This window comes from Triturus cristatus, chromosome 5_1 (genome assembly GCF_964204655.1).
Source record: "Triturus cristatus chromosome 5_1, aTriCri1.1, whole genome shotgun sequence".
NCBI lineage: Eukaryota > Metazoa > Chordata > Amphibia > Caudata > Salamandridae > Triturus > Triturus cristatus.
The window spans coordinates 202455304-202480179 of NC_140587.1; the positions used below are offsets into that span (position 1 = coordinate 202455304).

The window sequence follows — 24876 nt, forward strand, 5'->3', positions numbered from 1 at the left end:
ACAAACATGACACAGTTATCTATTCACAGGGCAGGTACATTGAGGGCTGCGCAGTCTTGGACACAGTGAGTCACCCCCCAACACAGGTTGATATGTGATGTTTGTGTTGCTCAACCCAACAATTGACTGAAGATGTGGGCAGGCAGGTTTCAGTGCTGGCATCCTGCATGTGTGTGAGATGTGCAGGGACTGTGTTCCCCCTCACACCTGCATGCTTTAACATCAGCTTTTCCCATGCAGGGGTCACATGTGGGCTGTACTATAGTCTCTGATTGATTTATCGTTGGATATGTGATTTGGTTGTATCTTGCTCCCTCTTATCTCCCATGTCTGCAGCTCAAGGTACGCCAGCGTAAGGCCGTGTGGAGGGCCATTACAGCAAAGGTGCGAGCCCTGGGGGTCTCAAACCGATGACGCACCCACTGCCACAAGAGATGGGATGACTCCAGCCGGCTGTCAAAGAATGTGGCAGAGATGACCCTGGGGCTGCTTCCTCGCACTGGGCGTCTGGCACGGCGCAGCATGACACCACTAATGGGGCGCATCTTGGCGGTGACACAGCCTGAGCTGGATGCACGTTTGAAGGAGCATCAGCAGCAAGCCAGGGGTGAGCATTTGGGGAGTCTGACTTTGGATGGGAGTGGCTGCATGTGTACAGAACCTGTGCCAGAGCTGGCCTCTGTGATGTTGGTAGTGTGATGCTGTGGCATGTAAGTGGCTGCTGGCCTGCGTGCCTGTGGCATGCATTTGCCCTACCTGTACTTACAAAGTTGATTTGGAAGCTGTGCCTTCACATTACATTCTGAGTTGTGCTCTTCAGGTTTCTTCTGCATTGGTGTAGTCTTGGGAATCCCATGGGAGGGAACGGCAGTGTGCCCAATCTGACTGTGCGTGCATCAATGCGTCCATTGCATGCACCCATATTGGGGAGGGCTAGATATATTACAGCAATGTGCAGCATTCTATTGTCCCCAAGGTACGACATGGTGGGTGGCATGGGCTAATGTCCATTGTGGACTGTCATGTTATAGTCTGGGTCTGTGTTGTCCCCTCCTGTTACATCCAGTTCTGTCATTGGCAAACAAGTTGTGTGCCCCCATCATGTCCCTAGGTGTGCTCAGAAATAGTTGTGTGTCTGTTTGAACAGAGCCACAAGCAGAGTGTTGTGCTGTGTGGTCATCACATGGCTCACTCATGCCTGAGTTTCCAGTTTCCATGCACTGCTTGAGTCTATGTAGTGAGTTGGCACGATGTGATTGCACAGGGTGGTGTGCAACATGTAGATTTGCTCAGCTTTTGTCATGCATTGCTTGCATATGTTTGTTCTGTTTTTGCGACTGACCTGACCCAACATCTCTCTCTCCCATGCAGCATCACCTGTGGTTACGGAGGGACAGGAGACGGACACCAGTGAGGGTGAAACTAGCAACACAGCTGCCCAGGAGCCCAGTGACACAGATGTCACCAGCGCATCAGAGGGGGACAGGAGTCTGCTGGAGGAGTCCCAGCCTGAGACGCAAAGCACCACATCATCTGATGCCAGCAGGGATGCATCCATGTTGGAGGGCACAGGGAACAGGGACTCTGCATCGACCTCCACCACACAGCAGCCATTGCCCACCCTCCCAGCCACTTCCTCTGGTGCTGGCCGTGTCCGCCTCAGTAAGAAGGGAAGAGTGTCCTTCACCCCTGGCACTGCTGCCCCTGCCCCTGTCCCCCCTGCTGCCACCAGTGCTGAGTCTGTGGACCTTTTGCGCCAGCTGTGTGTAGGCCAGACAGCTCTCCTAAATGCCTTCATTGACCACAACAAGAAATTGGCCCAGGTGGTTGCCTTCATGGAGGGCATACATTCCGACCTGGGTGGGCTGCACCGGACAGTCCAGGCTTTGTCATCAACAGTGACGTCTGCCCTGCAACAGGCACATTCTCACAGTCCAGCTCTGGTCCCTTTGTCCACCCCCCTGGCAGTGGCCACGTCTGACGATAGTGACCATGGTCCACATACATCAAAGTCACGATACAGCACACGGAGCACACAGCAGCAACAACCCAAGCGGTCCCGTGTGCAGACACCATCCCCACAGAAGACCAAAGGCACCCCAGAGCGCAGGGAGAAAAGCCCGTCAGGCGATATCAGGGGACAATTAGTAAAGCAGCAGACCTCAGGCACACATGCCTCAGTGGCATCCCCATCCAAGGACTCTCCTGCCCCGAAGGCATCGCGCAAAGATAATCGTACAGTGTCTGTGCCCACCAAGGAGGTGGTGCGTGCCAAGGGTACACCTGGGAAGGGCTCAAAGGCAGTATCACCAACCACCTCGACTCCCATTCCAGGCCCAGTGAAGCAGGGGCCGGAGGGGACTGTAGGGGTGACACCTAGTAAACAGGGGAATGGGGGGCAGAGGTGAAGCAAGGCAAAGCGTTCCACGGGGTCCAGCACATCACCAGAGGGTCTGCCAGCGCCTGCACCTGCGCCAGCAGTGGTGGTGAGTGTGCCTGTTATGCCCACACCACTTCCCATTGATCCACAGTCAGTCAAGCCATTTAGGATCCCATGGAAGTGGAAGGGCACCCCTCCACAATCTCCCAGCCACACCGTGACTCCCGTCTGCATGACTCCCCCTCCACGTGCCACTACACCACCTGGTCCAAGCAGCCCTCCAGCCTGCCAAGACACTGATCGCTCTACCTCAGCTGTTCAGCTCTCTCCCCCTTTAAGTGCCCCGACAGTCCCCGAGGAACAGCCAGCTCCCAGTCTGCCTGACAGCCAAGTCTGAGTGGTAGTCACCCTCACACACCTGCGTCTCACACAGGAGGGCCTGTACTGCACATTGTTGCCCCCTGACTGTGTTGCTGGCCATGGAAAGGTACAGTCGCACACATTCCCTGTGCAGATTCTCATGGACATGCTCTGCACTCTGCCCTGGCCACTGGCCTTGTTGTTCACTGCTGTGTTGGACCCTTGCCTGTGCAGCTTCTAATGGACATACTCTGCACCCTGCCCTGGCCACTGGCCTTGTTGTTCACTGCTGTGTTGGACCCTTGCCTGTGCAGCTTCTCATGGACATACTCTGCACTCTGCCCTGGCCACTGGCCTTGTTGTTCACTGCTGTGTTGGACCCTTGCCTGTGCAGCTTCTCATGGACATACTCTGCACCCTGCCCTGGCCACTGGCCTTGTTTTCACTGCTGTGTTGGACCCTTGCCTGTGCAGCTTCTCACAGACATGCTCTGCACTCTGCCCTGGCCACTGGCCTTGTTGTTCACTGCTGTTTTGCCCTTGCCTGTGCAGCTTCTCATGGACATGCTCTGCACTCTGCCCTGGCCACTGACCTTCTTGTTCACTGCTGTTTTGCCCTTGCCTGTGCAGGTTCTCATGGACATGCTCTGCACTCTGCCCTGGCCACTGGCCTTGTTGTTCACTGCTGTTTTGCCCTTGCCTGTGCAGCTTCTCATGGACATACTCTGCACCCTGCCCTGGCCACTGGCCTTGTTGTTCACTGCTGTTTTGCCCTTGCCTGTGCAGCTTCTCATGGACATGCTCTGCACCCTGCCCTGGCCACTGGCCTTGTTGTTCCCTGCTGTGTTGGACCCTTGCCTGTGCAGCTTCTCATGGACATACTCTGCACTCTGCCCTGGCCACTGGCCTTGTTGTTCACTGCTGTGTTGGACCCTTGCCTGTGCAGCTTCTCATGGACATACTCTGCACCCTGCCCTGGCCACTGGCCTTGTTTTCACTGCTGTGTTGGACCCTTGCCTGTGCAGCTTCTCACAGACATGCTCTGCACTCTGCCCTGGCCACTGGCCTTGTTGTTCACTGCTGTTTTGCCCTTGCCTGTGCAGCTTCTCATGGACATGCTCTGCACTCTGCCCTGGCCACTGACCTTCTTGTTCACTGCTGTTTTGCCCTTGCCTGTGCAGGTTCTCATGGACATGCTCTGCACTCTGCCCTGGCCACTGGCCTTGTTGTTCACTGCTGTTTTGCCCTTGCCTGTGCAGCTTCTCATGGACATACTCTGCACCCTGCCCTGGCCACTGGCCTTGTTGTTCACTGCTGTTTTGCCCTTGCCTGTGCAGCTTCTCATGGACATGCTCTGCACCCTGCCCTGGCCACTGGCCTTGTTGTTCCCTGCTGTTTTGCCCTTGCCTGTGCAGCTTCTCATGGACATGCTCTGCACTCTGCCCTGGCCACTGGCCTTGTTGTTCACTGCTGTTTTGCCCTTGCCTGTGCGGCTTCTCATGGACATACTCTGCACCCTGCCCTGGCCACTGGCCTTGTTGTTCACTGCTGTTTTGCCCTTGCCTGTGCAGCTTCTCATGGACATGCTCTGCACTCTGCCCTGGCCACTGGCCTTGTTGTTCACTGCTGTTTTGCTCTTGCCTGTGCAGCTTCTCATGGACATACTCTGCACCCTGCCCTGGCCACTGGCCTTGTTGTTCACTGCTGTTTTGCCCTTGCCTGTGCAGCTTCTCATGGACATGCTCTGCATTTTGTGCCTTACTCTTCTCTTCTCATGGTGCCTATCTGTGCAATTTGTGAGTAAAAACAGTTGCTCCAGTTGTCTATTTTGTCAGTGTCCTTACTGAATAAAGTTATTTTGCTGTGTGTAAATGGTTTACTGTGCCACATGGTCTGTGTGGCACTTCAACATGGTCAATGTTTGGGCTCACTTGCTCTCTTTTTTCAGGGGTGACAGGGGCTTCAGTTCTTCTTGGCCCAGATACTTGTGGTGGCAATGGTGTCAATTTCGAATGTTTAGCAGCAGTCATTTACTTGATTAGTTCATGTTGGCTCTATTGTACACATGTCAGGTTGGGGGGTACTGCCAGCACAGGGTGGGTTTCTGCACACAGTATTTCAGGCAGGCTGTCCAGGGTCATCATGCGTGTGTTCTTCCTATATGTGTGCCCAGTGGTGTATGTGTGTGGTCATCTTGTGATGGCCAGTCATCCTAGTCTCATGGCTTACTTTCCATATGTGCTCTTGGATGACCAGGTATTGTGCAGTGTGAAGGGGGTGAGTTTGTGGGGAGTGTTGATGTGAGCATGCCTTTGCAATGTCAACTACACACATGTGTCACCCAGATGTTGTGTGCCTGTTGTTTTGATTGTTCATCCCTGTATATGTGGTTGTATGCCCATGTGTGAGTTGTATGTTGTGCACTGTGCAGTGTGTTGGTGTGTCCTTGCAGTTCTGTCTGACTCCTACTTGTTGTTTTTGTCACTTGTGAGTATGCAGAGGGTGTTACTGGCAATTCAGTGTTGTGTTTTGTTGCACATCCCTGTGTCTGGTGGCTGTTTGTGGGGTCTGTGCAGACCTGCTGCTCCCCACTGCCATTGTGGTTGTGTTTTCTCCTGCCTTGCTGTCCCATGGTGCCTTCTTGCCTCCAGTGTGGCATGTTGTGTGTGTTGTCATGTCATCCCCTATCTGTGCTTCAGCTGCCTACCCATATGGGGCTGCACTCCCTCTCTTTGTGTATGGTACACTCCTGCCATGTCCCCTACTGACATGCAGTACACTTCTCTTTGGTGTGAGCTGTCCCCTTGGTGTGTATGTGTGTGTGCCTCCCCATGACTTCATTTGTGCCACTGTGCTTTGTGGTGCAGTTCTTTGTCCAGGGTCAATGTGTCACTCAATGTATTTCCCCAATGGGTCATGTGTGATGGGACTGCACTATAAGGTTCAAGCATAACACTGGACATGTGGACTTGAAAGTCAATGCCATACAGGAACCTATGTGCATGCACACATGGGGGCACCTGTTATGCCCCTGTGTGAATCCACATGTGGTTGAGGCACAAGGGGACTCTGTAGGTCCCCCTTTGTTTCCTCTCCTCCAAGGTTTATATGAAGGAAGAACATCCATGTAAATCCTGGCAGAGACGAAACTTGTCATATACTTGGCGAACCACAGTGGTCCTGCCAAGTCTATTGCGGCCTCTGACTGCCGCTCCAATGGCAGGGAACTGCGGTTCCCTGGGGTAGAAAGCAATCCCAGGGTGGTTCAACTGCCCAAGTCTTAATGGGGTGCACATACATATACTTGTCATAATGTACATTTCACTTTTAAACACCTTGGGGCTGATTACGATTGCGGAAGGACCGCCACTGCCAGCTATGCGATGGCTGTCCTTCCGCCATCGGACTGCGATTATCCCCCGCCACATTACGATGGCGGGGGGAATTGCTTTCGGACCACGGTGGACGCAAAGCCCATCCACCATGGATCGGCCACAGGCAATCATTCTGATTGCCTGGAGGAGAGGTCTGCATCCATTAAATGGTGGCAGTGCCTAGCAGGCACCGTCCACCAAATTACGATGATGTCTCCAGCCAGCCTTACCATGGCGGGTAAGCCGCCATTGAAAGGCTGGTGGAGATTGGTTTCAGTGGCTGTTTTCAGCCCCCCTTGTGTTGGGGGGATGTGTAGGTGCACTGGGGGGTATATTTCACTGCACCAAGTGGCAGGCACCGTGTGGTGCCTGCCATATAGTGCAGTGAAATGCACAACATCCGATTTTAACATCGCTGCGGGTGCTGCTGTCCATCCAGTCCGTCTGCCATCGTAATCGGCCCCCTAGTTACTCAGTAGATACTGAACTACACATAACTTATATTCTGCAACATATCACTAAAAATACAACGCATTAAAGCTACTACACATATTACTACATAATGCACTACACCACGTTTCAACATTAAAAAACACAATACAAACCCTATAAAATACCTAACTACCTCCCCCCACTAATTACCTTTAATATAACTTAAAATAGATGTACCTTACCTGCTGCGACGCAGCTTCCAACCACGAGCTTCTCTCTCCAAAACTGTACAAATAATAACAGTGACAAAATACTAAATTCACTTACACCCAAAAAATGGCCGCCTAATTAAACTGGAATAAAGACTATTTCCCATTGAACTCAATGTAAAACAATATTATTTAAAAAATGTATTATATTAAAAATATTTAACAATATTTGAATATAAAAAAGTGTTACTATGTTTTGAAGAAAATTGTACAATATATAGTCATTTATATTAAAATACTTGAAATACATTTGTAAATATTAATGCTGTTTATTATTCACTTATATATTAAATAATATATATATATAATATATATATATATATATAATATTATTATTATTTAATATTATAAACAATTGTTATACATACAAATAAATTCATTGGGCCTTATTACGATGTCGGCAAAAAACTCCGACAGCACAAGCTGCCATTGAAAAATGGATGTTTGTAAACATCCCTATATCGTGACGCAGCAGCATTGATGTTTAGTTGCCCCTCAATGGCCCATAGAGGTGGGCCAGGGGGAAAGGGGGACTTGCTAGGGGCCCCCAAAGTCACTTTCCGACAGCCTTTCCATATCAGAAAGGCAGACAGTGAAAGGCTATGTGAAATGGACATTGTAATCCTGCCTGCTCAGGCCCGCCACCATTTGGGAATTATGTGTTAGACCAATGGCCCAATGGGATCTCCGATCTTGTCCGCGGGGTCGGTATTTCCCCCAGGGAGCAGCTGTCTGACCTGTTGCATCGTAATGTGGATGTTGTATTGCTGAGTCCAATGTAGGGTAGATCTCCACTGACAGCCTGTTGGTGGGGATCCACCCGACATCGTAATCGGGCCCATAGTGATGCATTGTAATTTATTTTTTAAATATATATTAAATAGTAATATATATGATATATGATTATTCAATACATTAGCAAAATAAAAATACTGAAAAAATCCACATTATAAACATGTCAAAAATAGAATTTTAATGTATGTAAACATGCAAAATCTTCATTCACATCTTTCTTTTCTACTTTAAAATGTTTATGTTCATATGCACTATAACAATATATGTTAAAAAATGTAAATTAAATAATATTAGTAGACATAATATTATTTAATAAATATTATTTTTCTCAAAACTGCACTTAATGCACTTGCTATACATTAAAAATATACAATTTTTTTAAAATTTGTAATACAATAAAGAATGAAAAATACATACAAGCAATTCATACAACACCATTTCTATGTATTATCTGTTTTATTAAATCAATATTTTCTTTGCAATAAAATGTATTTACGTATCACAAAAAGCTGGTTCAAATTCTTGTGTGTAAATTAAAATGTATCAAAAAACTTGTGTTTTAATTAATAAAAAATGCTAAACACTACACATACATAATGTATTATTACTACTCCAATGAAGCTGGACTCAGGGAAGATGTTGGACATAATGTACTATTCCCACTCCAATGTACTTTAAGTCTGGGAAGGTGCTGGACACTAAGGGCCCTCTTATGAGTCTGGCGGTTCGAGAACCACCAGACTTGTGGTGGCATGGCAGTGGTGGATCCAGCCACCACCGCACAGGCTGTCCAACTGCCTGATTACAACTTGGGTAGTCAGACTAACCCTGGGACCACCGGCGTGGGAACGGCGGTCAGAGGCCACAATATGCTTTGCGGGACTGCAGCGGTCCTGCTGATCATAATATGAGTTTTCCCTCTGCCACTTTGACACTAAAAATACATAAAAATCTATTGACATTTCCATATATCTTAACTCAAGGAAATTGCTAAACATGCATAACTTAATATTACCACAGCAACCTAGCTTAGGCGAGAGTTGGTGTTGGCAACTAAACATACAAAACGTACTATTCCCACTCCAATATAGCTTAAGTCAATTTAAATTCTGGACACTAAGCAAAAAAGATACACTATAAACACTCCCAGATATCTTAACCCCTTCAGTGCCCGCCCCTTTCCCCGCCCTGTGCCGGCCGTTGTATTAGCGGGCGGGGTTTATGACGAGCTGGTCTCGTCATGGGCACAGCGCAACCGCGGCCCATGACGAGACCAGCTTGTCACGGGCATTGAAGAGGTTAAGTCAAGGAAGGTGCTGGACAGTAAACAATGTAACTTATTACTCCTAGTCCATTTTAGATCAAAATAAAGTAGATAGTGGGCAGAAAACATACATAATTTACTAATCTAACTTCAAAATAACACAACTCAGTAAAATACACAATACTGAATGTAATAAGTATACTATTCTCTCTGCAAATATAAAATTAAGCTTTGACATTTAATATATTTTTTTTAAACCTTCCCACTACAGTTTTTTAACCAATAAACGAATACAATATTTATAAAAAAATATAATGTAGTACATTAATGCCCAACATAACTTAAATTAAGGAATATACTGCAATCCATACTTTTTAAAAATACTTAGGTGCCTATTACGATGTGGGTCAGAAAGTCTCATACCACTAGTCGGAAGCTTTCCAACCACAGTCGGAGGCTTTCCGAATGACACAGTTGGTTTGCGGTCTGACAGCCCGATTACGATGTCGGTGGTCAGAATGAAGATCAGCAGGTCATTCTGGTCTGGTTCTCGGTTCCCACTGTCTCTCGGAGTGTTGGAACCACACCGCAATCCCCTATGGACGGCATTTCTGCTGTCGGGATTATGATGGCGGTTTCCCACAGTCTTTCTGTGCCAGCCTTTCTGACACGGAAATGCTGTCGGAAAGTGACTTTGGGGCCCCTAGCAGGACCCCCTTGCCTCCGCGGTCTACGGTTGGCAGTCGAGGGGGCACCTAGGGTACCCCCCTAAAAAACCCTGGAATGTGTGGCAGGCACCATGGGGTACCTACCACAGGGTAAAGGATTTTACACACATCCCCTTTTCTCTATAGGAGCCTGTATTATGACCGGTTTAAGGCTGTGACACAAGCTCTTATAGAGAAAAGTCAGCATACCACCGAAAATGTTTGTAATCAGGCAGTTTGACCCGCCGACCTGATGCTGTCAGTCCCAAATCCGAGACATTTTCGGTGGGAGGAAACTCCGACCAACATCGTAATGAGCCCCATAATTTTTATTTTCTAACATAAATTTTCAATTTTTTTATAAATATACTTTATACAACCTTATTAACCAAAGATTATAATATTTCCCTAATTATCTTAATTTCTTATGTTTAAATAAAACTCTTCAAAATATATTTTACAATAAACACTCATTTATATCACTTTTAAATTAATGTAATGTTGTCATGTGTACAATTCATAAATAAATTCTAAAAAATCACAAATATAACTACATACAAACATTACATTTTAAAAACTATTATTTACCACAAAAACAAATATTTTATTGAATAAATGAATTAAAAAACATAATACAATAAAATTAATACTATATATAACTAAATGAATACAAATTAAGGGGCCCATTAGGATGCTAAACCCTTTCCCTGGAGTTGGCACACGCACATGACCTTAAGACAAGTCTTATATGAGACTTTTATTGAAAGCCCCAGCTAGGGCAGAATGTTTGCACATATTACAGTTGTGGTGGCAATAGGGAATGTGCAGAATGTAAACATTGTGGAAAATGGAAACAATATTTTAGATAATTCCCTTTCCTACTATGGCCCTGATCATGAGTGCTTTTTTGTGGATTTATTTATTATACTAAAAATAGCTTCATCGTGATTGGCTAGTTAAAACCTTTACAATATACAGTGTGATAAAAATCAAACCATATTATAAAAATTGATGATTCTTAAATGATATAAAAACAGTCTGAAAATAAACTTTAAGTGGGTTGGTGTTTTGAAACCTACGCGCAAACTCCTGTTTGTGCAGGAATCGGAATTACAAGTTGGGGGTTATTTAACGCACCCGGTAATCACTGGGTAAATTCAATATCTAATCCCTCAAATTTTGGAAAGTAAAATCTTTCGGAATTTAACAGTGGAAAATTATATGTTTTTTAACGTACCATGGGAATTTAGGTGTTATTACCCAAAATACTCTGATAGGTATCATTTATTGCATGCGATAAATAACAAACCCTGCGGAATTGTTATTTATCAGTTGTGATAAATAGTTCCTTGACTCCGGCGAACCCAGAATCCGGGATTAAGGGCCTGATTAGGATGGCGGGTGGACTTTTGTCCGCCCACTACCCTATTGTTGACGGGACCGCCCGACAGGCTGTCAGCGGTCTATTAGTAGTCATTATAATGTGACCGCAACCACAGAAGGCACAATGCTTATATTTTGCATTGCAGCGGGTGCTGCTGGCTACAGTCGGTCTTTCTGACCCCCACCTTTCTGCCTGCCATTATAAAAAGGCGGATGGAAAACAGCTTGTCGGTGGCGGTCTCACCGCAATTGTTTGAATGTTTCACCGTCATCGTAATCGGCCCCTAAGCCTCTGCTAATACCACTTAACAGTTAAAATATTTGCCATTGCGAGAAGTGCAGTCCATCATTTCATAAATGTTTGATAAGAGTGGGCCCTCAGCCACAAGACCTAGTCTGTGAGAGCTTAACTGGGTGATTAGCTAGTGTCTCTAGACGCAAGCATGTGGGCCTACTTGCCTTATAGAGCAAAGGGATTCCATTTGCATTGTTTTGCAGGGAATCAGTGTGAAAGTGTCCTTGTGATAACTAATGCAATGTGTGATGAACTCTTGTGAATTCTTTCAGTCCTAGTAGTTATTATACACATTAAAAAATGTTGGCCCACGCTGGACTATATTGAATATGTGAATATATAAACGAACAGCACCAAATCATAAAACGTAAAATGTAAACAGTACAGTGTTAAAGAGCTATCTGCATCGTGGAATCAAATCAAACAATGATAACTAGACCTCTCTATTACTGGGGACATGACGGTGATAAAGGCACACCTGTAGCTCGAATACTAATCTCCATTTATGATTTCTTCAGTCATGGAACTTTCAACCTCTGGCTGAATTAGCATCCTCTATATTCATACTTATAGTAAATGGGGATTTAAAAAAATTAATACCATTTGTTCATAATTTTTTTAGAACTGTACTAAATGGGCAGTTCCAAAGTGATTATAGAGCTGTTATCTACTTGTCTAGCTGTGACCGATGTATGACATTACATTGCTTTCTGTTGTAACTCATGCCTTTGCCATGCATGCGTTACAATGTGTATGCCATTACAATGCCAACCTTTACTACACATGTTATTTCAACGAATATGCCTTTACGCCGCATGCCTTTACAATGAATTTCATTGTAAAAACATATACGTTAAATGCATATGTGTAGCAAGGATTTCCTTAATCCCTAACCTAAACCCTGGCATACCCCACCGCCTGGCCCCCAACCCTTCTAAAAAAAATTACCCTTGCCCTGTCTTAAACCCTAAAAACCTTCCCCTGTGCAACCCCCCCCCCCCCAGGGCCCAGCACTTCCCCTTCCCTACAGCCTAAAGTACTCCCTGCGCTCCCCCCCAATCCTCAGCCCTTCCCCTACCCTAAACCCTAAAACACTACCCTTATGCGCATCCATACCTAAGCACTTCTTTAACACAAACCCCTAAAATAGTAGCCCCCCGGCCCAATCCCCCTTAACTCTCTCCTCATGCAGGCAGGTCGTCTGAGGGGTGGTGAACGCCATGTGAGGAAGCAGAAGAGTCTCTCCATTTCCTCTAATGACATAGAGTCCGATTCCGATGCGGTTATGAATAGCTCTGACCCTCGAATCAGACCTGCCTGGTCGGATTCCTTTCTGACCGAGCCAGTCCAATAGGCTCGTTCGGAAATGAATCAGTCTCGGTTTTACAGATGGCTTCCGAGGGCTTGAGAGCCTGTCTGCCATCTGGAAACCCTTCAGTACTCCCCCAGCCGCCTCTTTCCTGCCTAGGGAGTACAATGGCGGTTTCTCACTGCTTTTCTGTGCTGGCCTTTCCAACACAGAAAGGCAGTGGGAAACTGTCTTTGGGGGCTCCCAGCAGGGCCCCCATGGGTGCAAGGCCGCCGATGGTGCCCCTAACTGCACCTCTGCAATTAACGATGCGAGCATGCATTCCATTTGGAATGCATGCTCCCATTGTTAAGTATAGGATTGCGACTGAACAGGGTTTGGTCGCATCCTACTTGCAGGTCTGGAACCGATGACAAGAGGTCTTCTGGTTCCAATTCCTGACTAATGTCGGACGGACTCCAGTCCGTCCGACATCAGAATTAGCCCCATAGATTGCCTACTAACATGGATGTTTCCATGCATATGCCCTTACTTCTTCACATATGCCTTTACCATACATACCTTTACAACTAAGTTCGTTGTAAAGGCATGTGTGTTACAAACCATATGCGTAGTAAAAAAATACGTAGTAAAGTCTACTCATTGTAGAGCATGCGTTGTAATGGAGGTGTTGTAATGGCATGCGTTGAATGGCTGTTTCCCAGCTGTGACACATTGCATCATATATTTTTTGGGCTTTGGTGCACAGTCCACAGAAATTAGACTTTTCCTGACCTTGCTCAATTCAGAATAATTATATGACATTCCTATGTTCTGGTTTTCTTTCTTGAGTATAACGCTATGAGCATAAAACCCTGAGCCCCGTTCCGAGTTCTGCTCAAACATTAGTTACATTTTATTCCTTTACTTTCACGTCGTGTTTCCTTTTATATGAACAAGTAATTTCTGATAGAATTCATTTGCATAAGAAAAGTGCCTTTGTAGTTCATTCATCTTGTCTTGTCTTTACTCTGGAAAAAAGTGAGATTGCGCCTGGCTCAGAGCCAAGAGCCACAATAAAAGTTCAATTACACATTCCATTTTTAGCATCAAATTAATCGGAGACAAGAAACTTGAACAGGGCAAACTGTGAGAATGGAAGAAAAGCTTTACAGTCTGGAGCTGGAAAGGGGCATCTCTTGATGTTCATTACACTCAAGAAAAATAAGCTTTCCAGATGGTGGCAGTGCTCTGATATGTGGGGGCGAGAGAGTGAGGGGGAGGGGGTTCCTGTGTTTTAGTTATTCCGTCCAAGCTGATCTCTGTAAAGGCAAATGAAAAAGTGAAGCTTTATTTAACAAATAAACCTAAACCACAAGCACACGATAATGGGCAAACAGTAAACAATGCCACGCGTCTTAGAGAATGTGGAAGTGGAAAGCAGTCCATGCATACAAATACATGTGGTCCAGTCAAGGGTGCTAGCTGACGCGCCAGCCTAGCCCCATTGTTCCTCTGGCCATTCAACCCCTGCCCTTGAAAGGCACGAAGGCACCAGCAGGAACAGAAAGTAAATTGCCATACTTTCCATTTTTGTCACTTCTTCCTCTTCCCTCACCCCCTCAGCAGAAATTAGAATGCTGTTAATGTGCTAAAGTTGGGATAAAATGTAAACCCTGGGCCATATTTACGGCATTGATGGCGCAGGGCACCAGCACAAATCACGTTGCTGCGCTGCGTCACAGGGAAAGGGCAGGAATGCACCGCATTTATCCAATAAGGTGCATTCCTGTCTGCTCCCGTTCCTCTGGCGCCGTGTTGGAAGCCTTGCACCATGGTGCAAGGGTGCCTGTGTTTTAGGCAGGGTTTTTTTGTGTGCAGGAAGGTGTATCTTCCTGCACACAAAATATCCTGTGAGGCTTTTTCCTCTGCAGCACACATAGAAAGAGGAAAAAACGAGGAAAAATAAACTCAATTCTCCTTGTTATGCCTCTCCTGGGGAGACGTAAGATTTAGCACATTCCCAGATTTACAAGTCCTTTTAAATCTGGGAATGTGTCAAAAACGATGGGAGTTGCATTGGAACACCCAGCGCAATGCCCATGGAATGCCTCCCTTGTGCAGAATAAGGCAATGCAGTGATTTGCCCTGCATTGCCTTACTCCAGATTTTGAAGCCATTCAAAGCCACGCAAAGTGGCTTTGCATGTCGTAAACATTCTGATGTAGATGTTTGCTTCACGCATGTACCACATTGCCTGGTGCAATCATGATGCAAAGCGCTCAAAAATATACCCCCTGTATATATGCATGTATGTCATTGTACTTAGATAGGGGGGAGATACCATCCCGACAACAGTCACAGAGTTACTTAACCTTTCCCTCAGACAAGGGATAGTGCCAAAATCCTGGAAACACACCATAGTTTGTCCTTTGCTCAAAAGCCACACTTAGACCCAAAAGATCTAGAGAATTTCCACCCCATATCACTCTTACCCATCTTAGGATAGATGGCTGAAAAACATGTCAATCACACGCTGTCCCAGTTCTTAGAGGAGAATGAGATTCTTCACCAGACCCAAATGGGCTTCAGACCAGCACACAGCACTGGGTCTGTCCTGCTGCTTGTCACAGAAAAACTGCCATCTTGCTGCTCGACCTGAGTGCAGCATTCGACACTGTGGACCACAAAATACTCACTTTTAGGTTAGAGAGAGTTACGCGTTAAGGTGGATAGTGTCATTTCTGAAGGACAGATCCTTCTAAACCACAGAATGCGGACACTTCTCGGACAACTTCAAGGTGGGGTGCCACAGGGCTCCTCCCTCAGCCCCACATTGTTCAACCTGTAACTGCAACCTCTGGCCAAAATTGTTCAGGAATCTGGGTTGTCAATCATAACATACGCAGATGACACCCAATTGGTAGTCTTAGTAACAGGGGGCCCGACTTAAACACAACCTAGTGTCTCCCTGCATGGAAAAGGTAGCCAGCTGGATGACACGCAGCAGGTTAAAACTAAACGGGGACAAAACAGAACTTATGTTCCTAGGCAACAAGTTGACACCTCAAATCATTATGAACTGGCCAAAAAAACTAGATCACACCCTGGGGCATAAGAACTCCATAAAGAACCTAGGAGTGTGGCTAGACCACAACCTCACCATTGAGACCCAAGCCAGGAAACTGGCAGCCACCTGTTTCAGAACTTTGAGGATGCTCTGAAAAATTATGGACCTCATTCGAGAGGAGGCCCAGAGAACCATGATACAGGCTCTGGTGGTCTCGCGCCTGGTTTACGGGAACTCTCTCTTCTTGGGGTCACCCAAATACGTGCTGAATAGACTACAGGTGGTACAGAATGCGGCAGCCAGATGACTCAGAAACCACAAACTCATGAATCAGCGGAAAGGATCTGAAATCACTCCATTGGCTGCCAGTGCAGGCCAGGATCAAGTTCAAAGTTCTGTGCTTCGCACACAGGGCCCTAATTGAAAAAGGACCAACTTTACTAAGGACCCTGATCACACCCTATACACCAAAAAGAGCCCTAATATCCTCTTCAGATCACCTGGCCAAAACCACTAGGATTAGGCGATCCAGATGGGGAGGAAAATCATTTACGCATTTAGTACCAAAACTGTGGAACTCCATGTCCACAGATGTAAGACTCATCATAGATGAGATGGCCTTCAGAAAGAAACTGAAAACCTGGCTGTTCCCAGGCTGAGCCCCCGGATCATGCTCACTCTTGCTCCATAGTGCTGGGAAGCCCTTGGGCAGCTATGCACTCTACAAAACTCCCAAACATAAACATAAACATTGCATGAAGCTAGCTGTGAAGCAACAGAATGCTGAACACTGTAGTTTCAACTTGCTGTGAATAGGTGTCTAATTTCGTTTAATAATTAAAGTCCAAGGCTAAAGAAATTATTACTTTGGTTGATGCTTCTAAAAATGGCAGAGATATCAGAGGAACTCGATTTTTCTACAGTGGTCTCGGACAGAAGGTACAGCATTTCCTTTAGGTATTAAACACAACTCTAGGATAGTGGTAGAGATTCTGGATGATACAAGGATGTCCTGCTTGGATCACATTGCATGTGCTTATCTTAAAATGTAAATGAAACATGCTTACTGCCTGTATAGGAGGAAGGTAAAGGAGAGTGACTTTAACTTTCCTAAACTCATGTGATGGAGGGAAGCTTAAAAAAGAATGTACAAGCACACACCAGTATTATTTGAGGTGCCAAATAGGCAAAAATGCAAAGACCTCATATATGTCTATATCCATCATAGTGGTTCACATAGGAACTACATTGGTTTAAATGTGAAACACCTTGGGTGTGTCTTTGCATGTACATCACTAGTTCATACAAGTCTTATTGGTTTCCATGCACTATATGTGTTGCTATACAGTAACAGTGGTTGGAGGACTCAATATGTTGGTTAAAGAAAAGATAAACAATAGGACTGAACAAAGCTGGGCATCAAGCCAGACCTACACTAAAGTGCTCTCCATAGACCATCTTGCGCCAAGGGACAACAAAGATAATAGAAAAAATGAATGGCCTGATGTAGAGTTTGGTGGACAGGTTACTCTTCCATATTCGCCTCCATCCGCATTATGGGCTGGCAGGTGCTTTGTGGTGGAGTTACCCTTCGGTCAAACTCCAAATAAGTCCCTAAGTATACTATAAGGTTTCAAACAGCTCAAAATGTATTTAACTTGTACGTCACACATATTAGTTTACATCACCCACAGTGATTCACTTAGCAACTAGATATGTTTAAGTATGAAGCATGTCGTGTGTGTCTTTGTGCATACTGCACTGGTTTACATGAGTTTTATTGGTTTGCATGCACTGTGTGTGTTGGTATATAGTAACATTTGTTTGAAGATTCAATATGTTGGTTAATGGAAAGGTAAACTATTGGAACATCAATAGAGTACACTGGATTACATGAATAAGCATACAGTTTAGGGTGTGTGACTTTTAAACCCAACAGCGCTAGAATACTCTCCTGGGTGATAGTGAGTTCTGTAAATCTGCATAACAAAACATAACATAACATAACACAACATAACATAACATGACATGTTGGTTTATGTTCCCAATATACTGGCTTACATAGAGAGAACATTCAGTGGCAGCTCCTCCACTAAGGCAGAGGAGCGTTGCCCTACCGCTTTTAAGCAGTGTGACGAAAGGAAAAATAAAATTATAAAAACTTGTTGTTATTATCATTTTAATTGTTTCCAGCTGCTTTGCGGGTGGGTGGGCGGAAAAGCTCTGCTCTCAAAGCAGGGGAGGAGTGGTTTGCCCACTCCAAGTGCGCATGAATACTTGACCGGCCCTCTGGTACCGGCCATACAGTCATGCACACTTTGCATGTTTGCATGTTCTCCACACAGGCAGCATCACAGCCCGCATCAAGAACATGCCCGGGCCCCCAGTCTCAGTCAGAGCACCTAACCAGGTCACTCAGACCAATTGCATAGTTGGGTGCTTACCAATCACAATGCGGCATTGCAGCGTTGTGATTGGTCAGGGGAGCTTGGGTGTGCTTCCTGGTTGCTGTATCGGCTCGAGTCCGACAGAGGAGAGATGGAGAAGAGACGGTAGACGTGGCGACGAGGTAAGTGTTTTTACATTCCCCTTCTTCCTCTTCACCCTGCCCCGCCACTCCCTGTCTGTGCCCCTGAGAGCAACGCTGCGCCTATTTAATGCATTGGTGTTATACGGTTCCCACTGGAAAAGCTAGAACTGTGTATTAAGACAACAGAACATTAGAATGTAGGGGCTGGGTCCATCTACACCATCAGAGACTGTTGGTCCAGTTTCTAGGTAGCTCACAGTGCTTTAGCCGAAACCCTAACTTTCCTGGGATGGCAGATGATTTTGGCAATCTTGAACATGAGAGTCTGATCCCCAAAGGAATTATGGAAACAGATTTTACCCCTTGCTTGTGTTTACTTATGTATGACAATATATAGAGATGCACCATCCCAAGGGACCTGTATTACTTCATTTGGGGCTACAAATAGCTTCTATAGATGGCCCTGTATGTATTACCTTTTAAGATAATGCATGTACTTTTTGTCAAACTATTTTCTTTATTTTATTTTCTTTCTTAATCTATTTTGTTTCTTTATACATTTTACAGATCTTAAATTATACATAAAACATGCAACCCCTCCTGTAGTACCAAAAAGCTGATGCACTCGTCAGTTGTGCCCCTAAGCCACTTTCTATAACAGTGTCACAGGTAAACTGTAAATAGTTAGAAAGCTCACCAGATTGCAAAACTTAAGGTTCCTTTAGTCACTATAAATATGAGGCTCCTGATGTCCCCTAACATTGAAAGACTTATGCTTGGTGTGGGCAAGGCCAGTAGCCGACAATGGTAGACGTCTTCCTGCCCAGGCCCAGCCCAACTGAGTTTCAGGGCCACCGTCCACATGCAGGCCTACAACCGTTGGTCTCACCAGACCAGCAATAAAGTGGCAGAGGCCCTGCGATTTGCTTGATGCTGGTCAATGACATGCAAACCGTAGCACAAGGCACCACCCAAAATGCCCTCTGAAGCTGCATAGTGTCCTTGTAGGCAGCTGAGAAAGAGATGTTCCTGGGGTGTGGGCCCCCCATATGATTCTAATTGGACTGGCCTCTGGAGATTAGGGGCCCCTGGAGACTTAGAAGGGATAAGAGTATCGGAGTCTGGTAGAGGGAGACCATTTAGGCACAAGTCCATCATTAGACCACATTGCAGAGAAGGTAGAGGACATTCCTCAGTGTGAAAAAATGGAACCCTTTTGGATGCTTTGGGGCTTGAAGGGTAATCCTGGTGAGGTCTGAAGGCCACTTGAAAGCCTGCTTTGAAAGAATATCTAAAATGGCAGAGAACGACAAGATGCTGGAGACTTCTTGGAGGGATTGGTGTTGAGTAGTTGTGCCAACCTCCGCAACCTCACCAGCATCACAGCCCTCAAGAAAGAATCCAAAAAGACAGATGTTAATACTACAACTAAGCAGCTGTTGGAAGAAGCACCTGGGTGGGGTCAAGATGGGGGAACCAGACCCAGAGGAGGAAGTGCATGTGAAATACTAAGGCTGCAAAATTCCTCTAGCGTCAATGCTGGGGCTAATGTGGAATGACTGCGGTGCTAGAGCAGGATGTGAGTCTACTTCACTGAAGCTGCAAACTTTCTGTGGATTAAATGTAGCAAAGACAAATCAAGATGGTGGCTGAATCAGAGGTGGCCATTACAAAGCACCTACCATTCTTGGCCTGCCATCAGGCTGGAATTGAATGGCGGAAAGAGGTCTGGAAAAATAAAAGAGAAGTTTCATGGGGATCAGCAAGTCCTGTAACTGAAGCACATCATAGTAAAAAAAAAGGGACAACAATCTCCCTAACAAACACAGCAGCAAGAAAAGAGACTGGGAGGAAAGCATGGGACTAGTGGGTGAGAGGTATTATGTCAAGGCATATGTATTTGTAGAATATGTAACAATAGGTAGGGGAAGACAAGGATCAATTGTGATCCAGTAGGGCATTAATTACCATTCACAAGAGAAGGGAATGGAAGGTCCGGCCACAGTCGTAGCCCCAGATATGAAAGCAACAAAAAGAGATGACTGGGCTGTTCCTTAGGAAAGGAAAGAGGAAAGGATCACTAGGAAAAAATGGGGTTAGTGCTCAATGGAGGACAACCCCTGGGTATCCAATTTGTTGGATATAATGGCCTCACACACCCTTGCGAGTGTCATACTTCATCATCGGCAATGCTCCACGTTGGACAGGCAGTGCAATGCCCAACGGGCTCACCTCTAAGAGGGGCTCTTTATCGGAGATCTTTTATCCAACTGCCTATGGGTGAAGTGGGGGTGAGGGGCCAGGACAGAGTAGATAGTGTGGGTGAGGATAAAATGTGGCCTAAGGTACCGGAAAGCAATTTTTATTCTGGTGGTCCTCTGCCACAAGTAAAATCAAGGATAGCCGGTGCTCATGGGGACTATGGTTTCCCGGGATGGACCAGGGCTAGAGTGCAAATGATGTGGTCAACATGTTTCTCGCTTCTAGTACATTGACTGCGATTCTTCAGGACCTAGTAAAAAACTACTATCTACAAAATATGACCTAATGATTAGTATCAGTTTAAATACAGCACATAAGTTGTACTACCTGTATGACACTGCTCCTACCTAGAAAGTGAAGATAAAGGAGAACATTACCACAGGTAAGTAACAACATGTGACCCTGTAGTGACCGTGAACACACTGTGAAGAAGTGACATACTAGTGCAGATAGTGACTAGTATGTGATTAAAACCAAGTTAAAAACTGGTAGCATCAGTATCCATTTGAACTACTTCACGCACCCATGGAATCGGTGATACTGTTACTCACCTAAGGGTTAGAGTTATAGGGTGTCAACAGTACCCGGTGGATCTGACATCAAGGGAGAAGCCATAAAGTTTCAGGCTGGGAAGAAAAGGACAAAAGTGGGATGGAATTGAGATAAGTGGTAAACTCAAATGTTGGGCGCATATGTATCCTGCTGCCTCGGTGCAGACGTTCTGTCTACGGGGTAGAAAGCCAAATGGTGGAATATTGGCTAAGTAGTATGTATTTGAGGCGCTACACGGCACTACGTGGGAGTAAGCTAAATTTCCTCTATCCAGCCTGTAATAACCTGTTAATAGATGGTGGACTGGGCTAGGTTTGTGGACATGTTAGGTAGCTAACAATGGGGAGATGCTCCCATTGTAGTTGTATTATAAAGATATTGCAAAGATAGAGTAAAAATATAGTAAAATTAGACCCAAGTCATGGGACACTAATGTGCCGCAGTGAGTACTGGTCAAAAACGGATATTAATTCCTGGTCGCTGTAAAAGCGCACAATTCAAAACTGCTGTTTGTTCCTCCCAGGGCCGCTATAAGAATAACAGGAAAATAGTTAAAAAAATAGTAGTCAGGCAATAGGACCCTGCAGCGCGGTAAAGAGGTTTTAGTCATAATGGGTTGGAAATCCCTGCTGGTGTAGAAGGCGGTACACTTACTTTCTACTGCTCGTGTCAGGGCCAGTCAAGCCTACCCATCTCACCGGGTCCGGATAGTGGAAAGCCGGTCGTGTCCCTCCTCATTAAGTAGCACCCAGGGTGTGTTCCACAGGATCCCAAACAGGAAGTAGGACCCGCCCGTAGATCATGTGGTTTCCCTCGCGAATCGGGCGGCCATGATGGAGTGGGGGGTAGTGTACAAAAAGGCAGTGAACACATTCAGGGTTATGTCACTAAAATGGCGGTGTAGCTCAGTGATAAGTGGGAAGTGATTGGCCTTATTAAGTGTGGTACGCCAAGGCATGTGTATTGTCCATGATAACTGTTGTAAGACCAAGCCAGCGGATGTACACTGAACTTTGCATAGTTCGCTGAGCGGATCAGGGATGTTTTGGCAGAGATCCCTGGCTGTCGGTGGACAAACGATGTATCCACCTCTGTTCCTTAAGAAAAAGACTGTGCTTGGATTTGTCTGGGGAGGATTCAAGAACTAACCAGGACAATGAGTCAGCCGTGTGGTTCTGTTCTATGCAGTGCCTGCACATCTTGGTGTTTGTTTTCTTACAACGGAAGTTGCTTCTATGTTCAGAGATGCGGATTTTCACAGGGCGGGAAGTCATGCCTACGTACTGCAGACCGCATGGGCATCTCAACAAATAGATGCAATTAGAAGTGTTGCAGTTAGAATGGCCACGCAGTTCCCAGCGGAAGGTGTCCATCAGGGGGATAGTTTTGTATGTGCTGGTGAAAGGGCACACACTGCAGGAGCCGCACTGATAGTGCCCACGTACAGGCGGTAATTGCCACAGGGTGGTTTGTTTAGGTGGCTCTGCCTTCCTCGGTCTGGTATGCACCAGAATATCCTTAATATTCCTTGACCTTTTAAAGGCAAATCTGGGCAGTGTGAGACTGAGATTGCCCGTATTCAGAATTTGCCAGTGTCGTTTGATTATCTTTTTGATTTCGTTTGAAACTGGCGAAAAGGTGGTGACACAATTAAGGAGATCTGACTCCTGTGTCGTCCGGGTCTTGTATTCAAGTAGGGCCCCCCTATGGTTGTTTTGTGCACGTTTGCGTGCCCTAGAAATCTCTCTAGTGGGGTACCCTCTATCCCTCAGGTTTCTGGATAGTAAGGAAGACTCGGTTTTGTAATCTGACAGGTGGGAGCAGTTGCGCCTAACCCGCAGAAATTGTCCGAAAGGCAGATTCAGTCTCAAGGCCTTAGGGTGGTGGCTGGTAAAGTAGAGCAAACTGTTGCGGTCTGTTGGTTTGCGATACATAGTTGTATCAATTTTGCCCCCCTCCCCCAGTCTAACGGTGAGATCCAAGAAGGCAATTTTGGATGCAGACGCCGTTATGGTGAAGTGGAGGTATTAGTTCAGCGTGTTAAGCCAGCTGAAGAACTCCTTGTATAGGGTTTCAGTGCCTGTCCAGAGTACCAGGATATCATCAATGAACCTCCTCCATAGTTTGATGTTCAGATGGTAGGGGTTCTCTGGTCCATTGATGTGTCTTTCTTCGAAGTCTGACATGTAGAGGCAGGCTACCGAGGGGGCAAAAGTACTGCCCATGGAAGTGCCCTGGGTCTGGTGGTAATATTGCCCTTTAAACTCAAAGTAGTTCTCCGTAAGGGCAAGGGTAGCACATTCCATAATAAAGGAAGGCGGCGTGGGGGAGCTCCATTCTTCAGCACTGAGGATTCTCTCAATCACCCCTAGTGTGGCCCTCTGGGGGATGTTAGTATAGAGGGCCTCCACGTCTAGGGTGATGAGAAAATCGCTCTGGATATCCTCCTGTAGATTATCCAAGAGGCGTAGGACATCAGTGGTGTCCTGAACATATGAAGGTATTCGTTTGACCAGCGGCTGTAGAAAGTGGTCACAAAACTGTGATAAAGGCTCTAGGACAGAGTCGATGCCTGATACAATCGGGCGTCCTGGTACAGGGGTGGTCCCCTTATGTATTTTCGGAAGGATGTAATAATAGGGGACCATGGGTTCTTTTTTTGATAGAAAGTCAGCCTCCTTTTTGGAGATCCACTCATGACATTCAGCAGTCTCGACCAGCCCAGTGATAGCTGTTTTCAGACGTTCAGTGGGGTTGGAAGGGATGGGGGTGTAGTATCGCCTATCCCCTAGTTGTCTAAGACATTCAGTGTCATAGTCAGTGGTATCCATTAGGACTGTCGCCCCGCCTTTGTCTGCCTGCTTAATGGTGATGGTCTGATCGTTGGCTAAGGAATCTAGCATCTGTCTCTCAGAATTAGAGAGGTTGTGATGTTTCTTGCCTGGTCTCATAGACCCAATGTCTTTGAGCACAGCCTGCTCATACGTTAGGATTTCATTGGGGACCATCCCACTATGTGGGGTGAAGTTCGAAGGGTTGTGGAGACCTGAGTCAGTTGGGGTCTCTTGTGGTCTCCCATCAAAGAAGGCTCTCAACCTGATCTTACGGAAAAAAAATTGAATTTCACAGCTCTGTTGGAAATGGTCAATCTTGGGTGTGGGGACGAACCCGAGTCCCTTTTGAAGCACTTCTTCTTCGCCTGCAGTGAGTTGGCGTGAAGAGAGATTCACTACTAAGCTTATTTTCGTGCTGTCTTGCTCCGGGTGTCCATCCCTTGACCTTGAGTGTCCTCCCATTGTAACCTCTTGTCTGGCCCGTTTCCTCGCTTGCGCCCGTGCCCTCTGCCCCAACCTTTATCTAAAAAAGGCTGCTGGTTGGTGCCATGGGCGGCAAATTGAGGTGGATATTGGGGTGCATACGGTGGCATAGGGGGTGGAAAATGGGGGTATTGCCAAAACGGTGGGCCCTGGAGATGAGGGTGTGGATAAAATGATTGTCCACGTCTCCCTCCTCTCTTACCCCTCCGGGGTTGTGATTGCCAATCGTCACCGCTCGAGTTGCTGTCACTATTTGATCCTCTCCTGGAGGAATTGGCACTGGAGTCTGAAAGGTATCCCGTCCCAGAGGGGACGTAGTCGTCTTTGAGATACGGATATACCTTTTCTTTAGAGAAACGCTGGATATCTTTCTGTAACTTAGTTACCTTCTGCTTCATCAGAAATTCTTTATGTTCAGATATTTCTTTGTTCAATTCAGCCAGCTTGGTTTTGAAGCCTGGATTCTGCCCGGCACTCTTTAGTGCACTTTCTGTGGCCTGAATCTTGGTGAGCAGCTCATCCGCTAATCGTTTTGCTGTATTGACCAGTAAAATAAGGAGGTCATGTGTACGCTTCCAAGAGATTAGTGACCATTCCAT

At 46.1% G+C, this 24876-nt stretch overlaps 1 long non-coding RNA gene across 2 annotated transcripts in view; it reads right to left on the reverse strand.

The window, feature by feature from the left end:
• The window catches only part of LOC146830640 (uncharacterized), a 258204-nt gene that overhangs the window by 33130 nt on the left and 200198 nt on the right, over nt 1-24876 (reverse strand). The window contains exon 3 of one of the 2 annotated variants that reach the window (XR_014961179.1): nt 6788-6830. The exons of the other annotated variant lie outside the window; for it this stretch is intronic. This is a non-coding gene — a long non-coding RNA (uncharacterized LOC146830640). The remainder of the gene's footprint in view (nt 1-6787; nt 6831-24876) is intronic. 2 annotated transcript variants of the gene reach the window in all.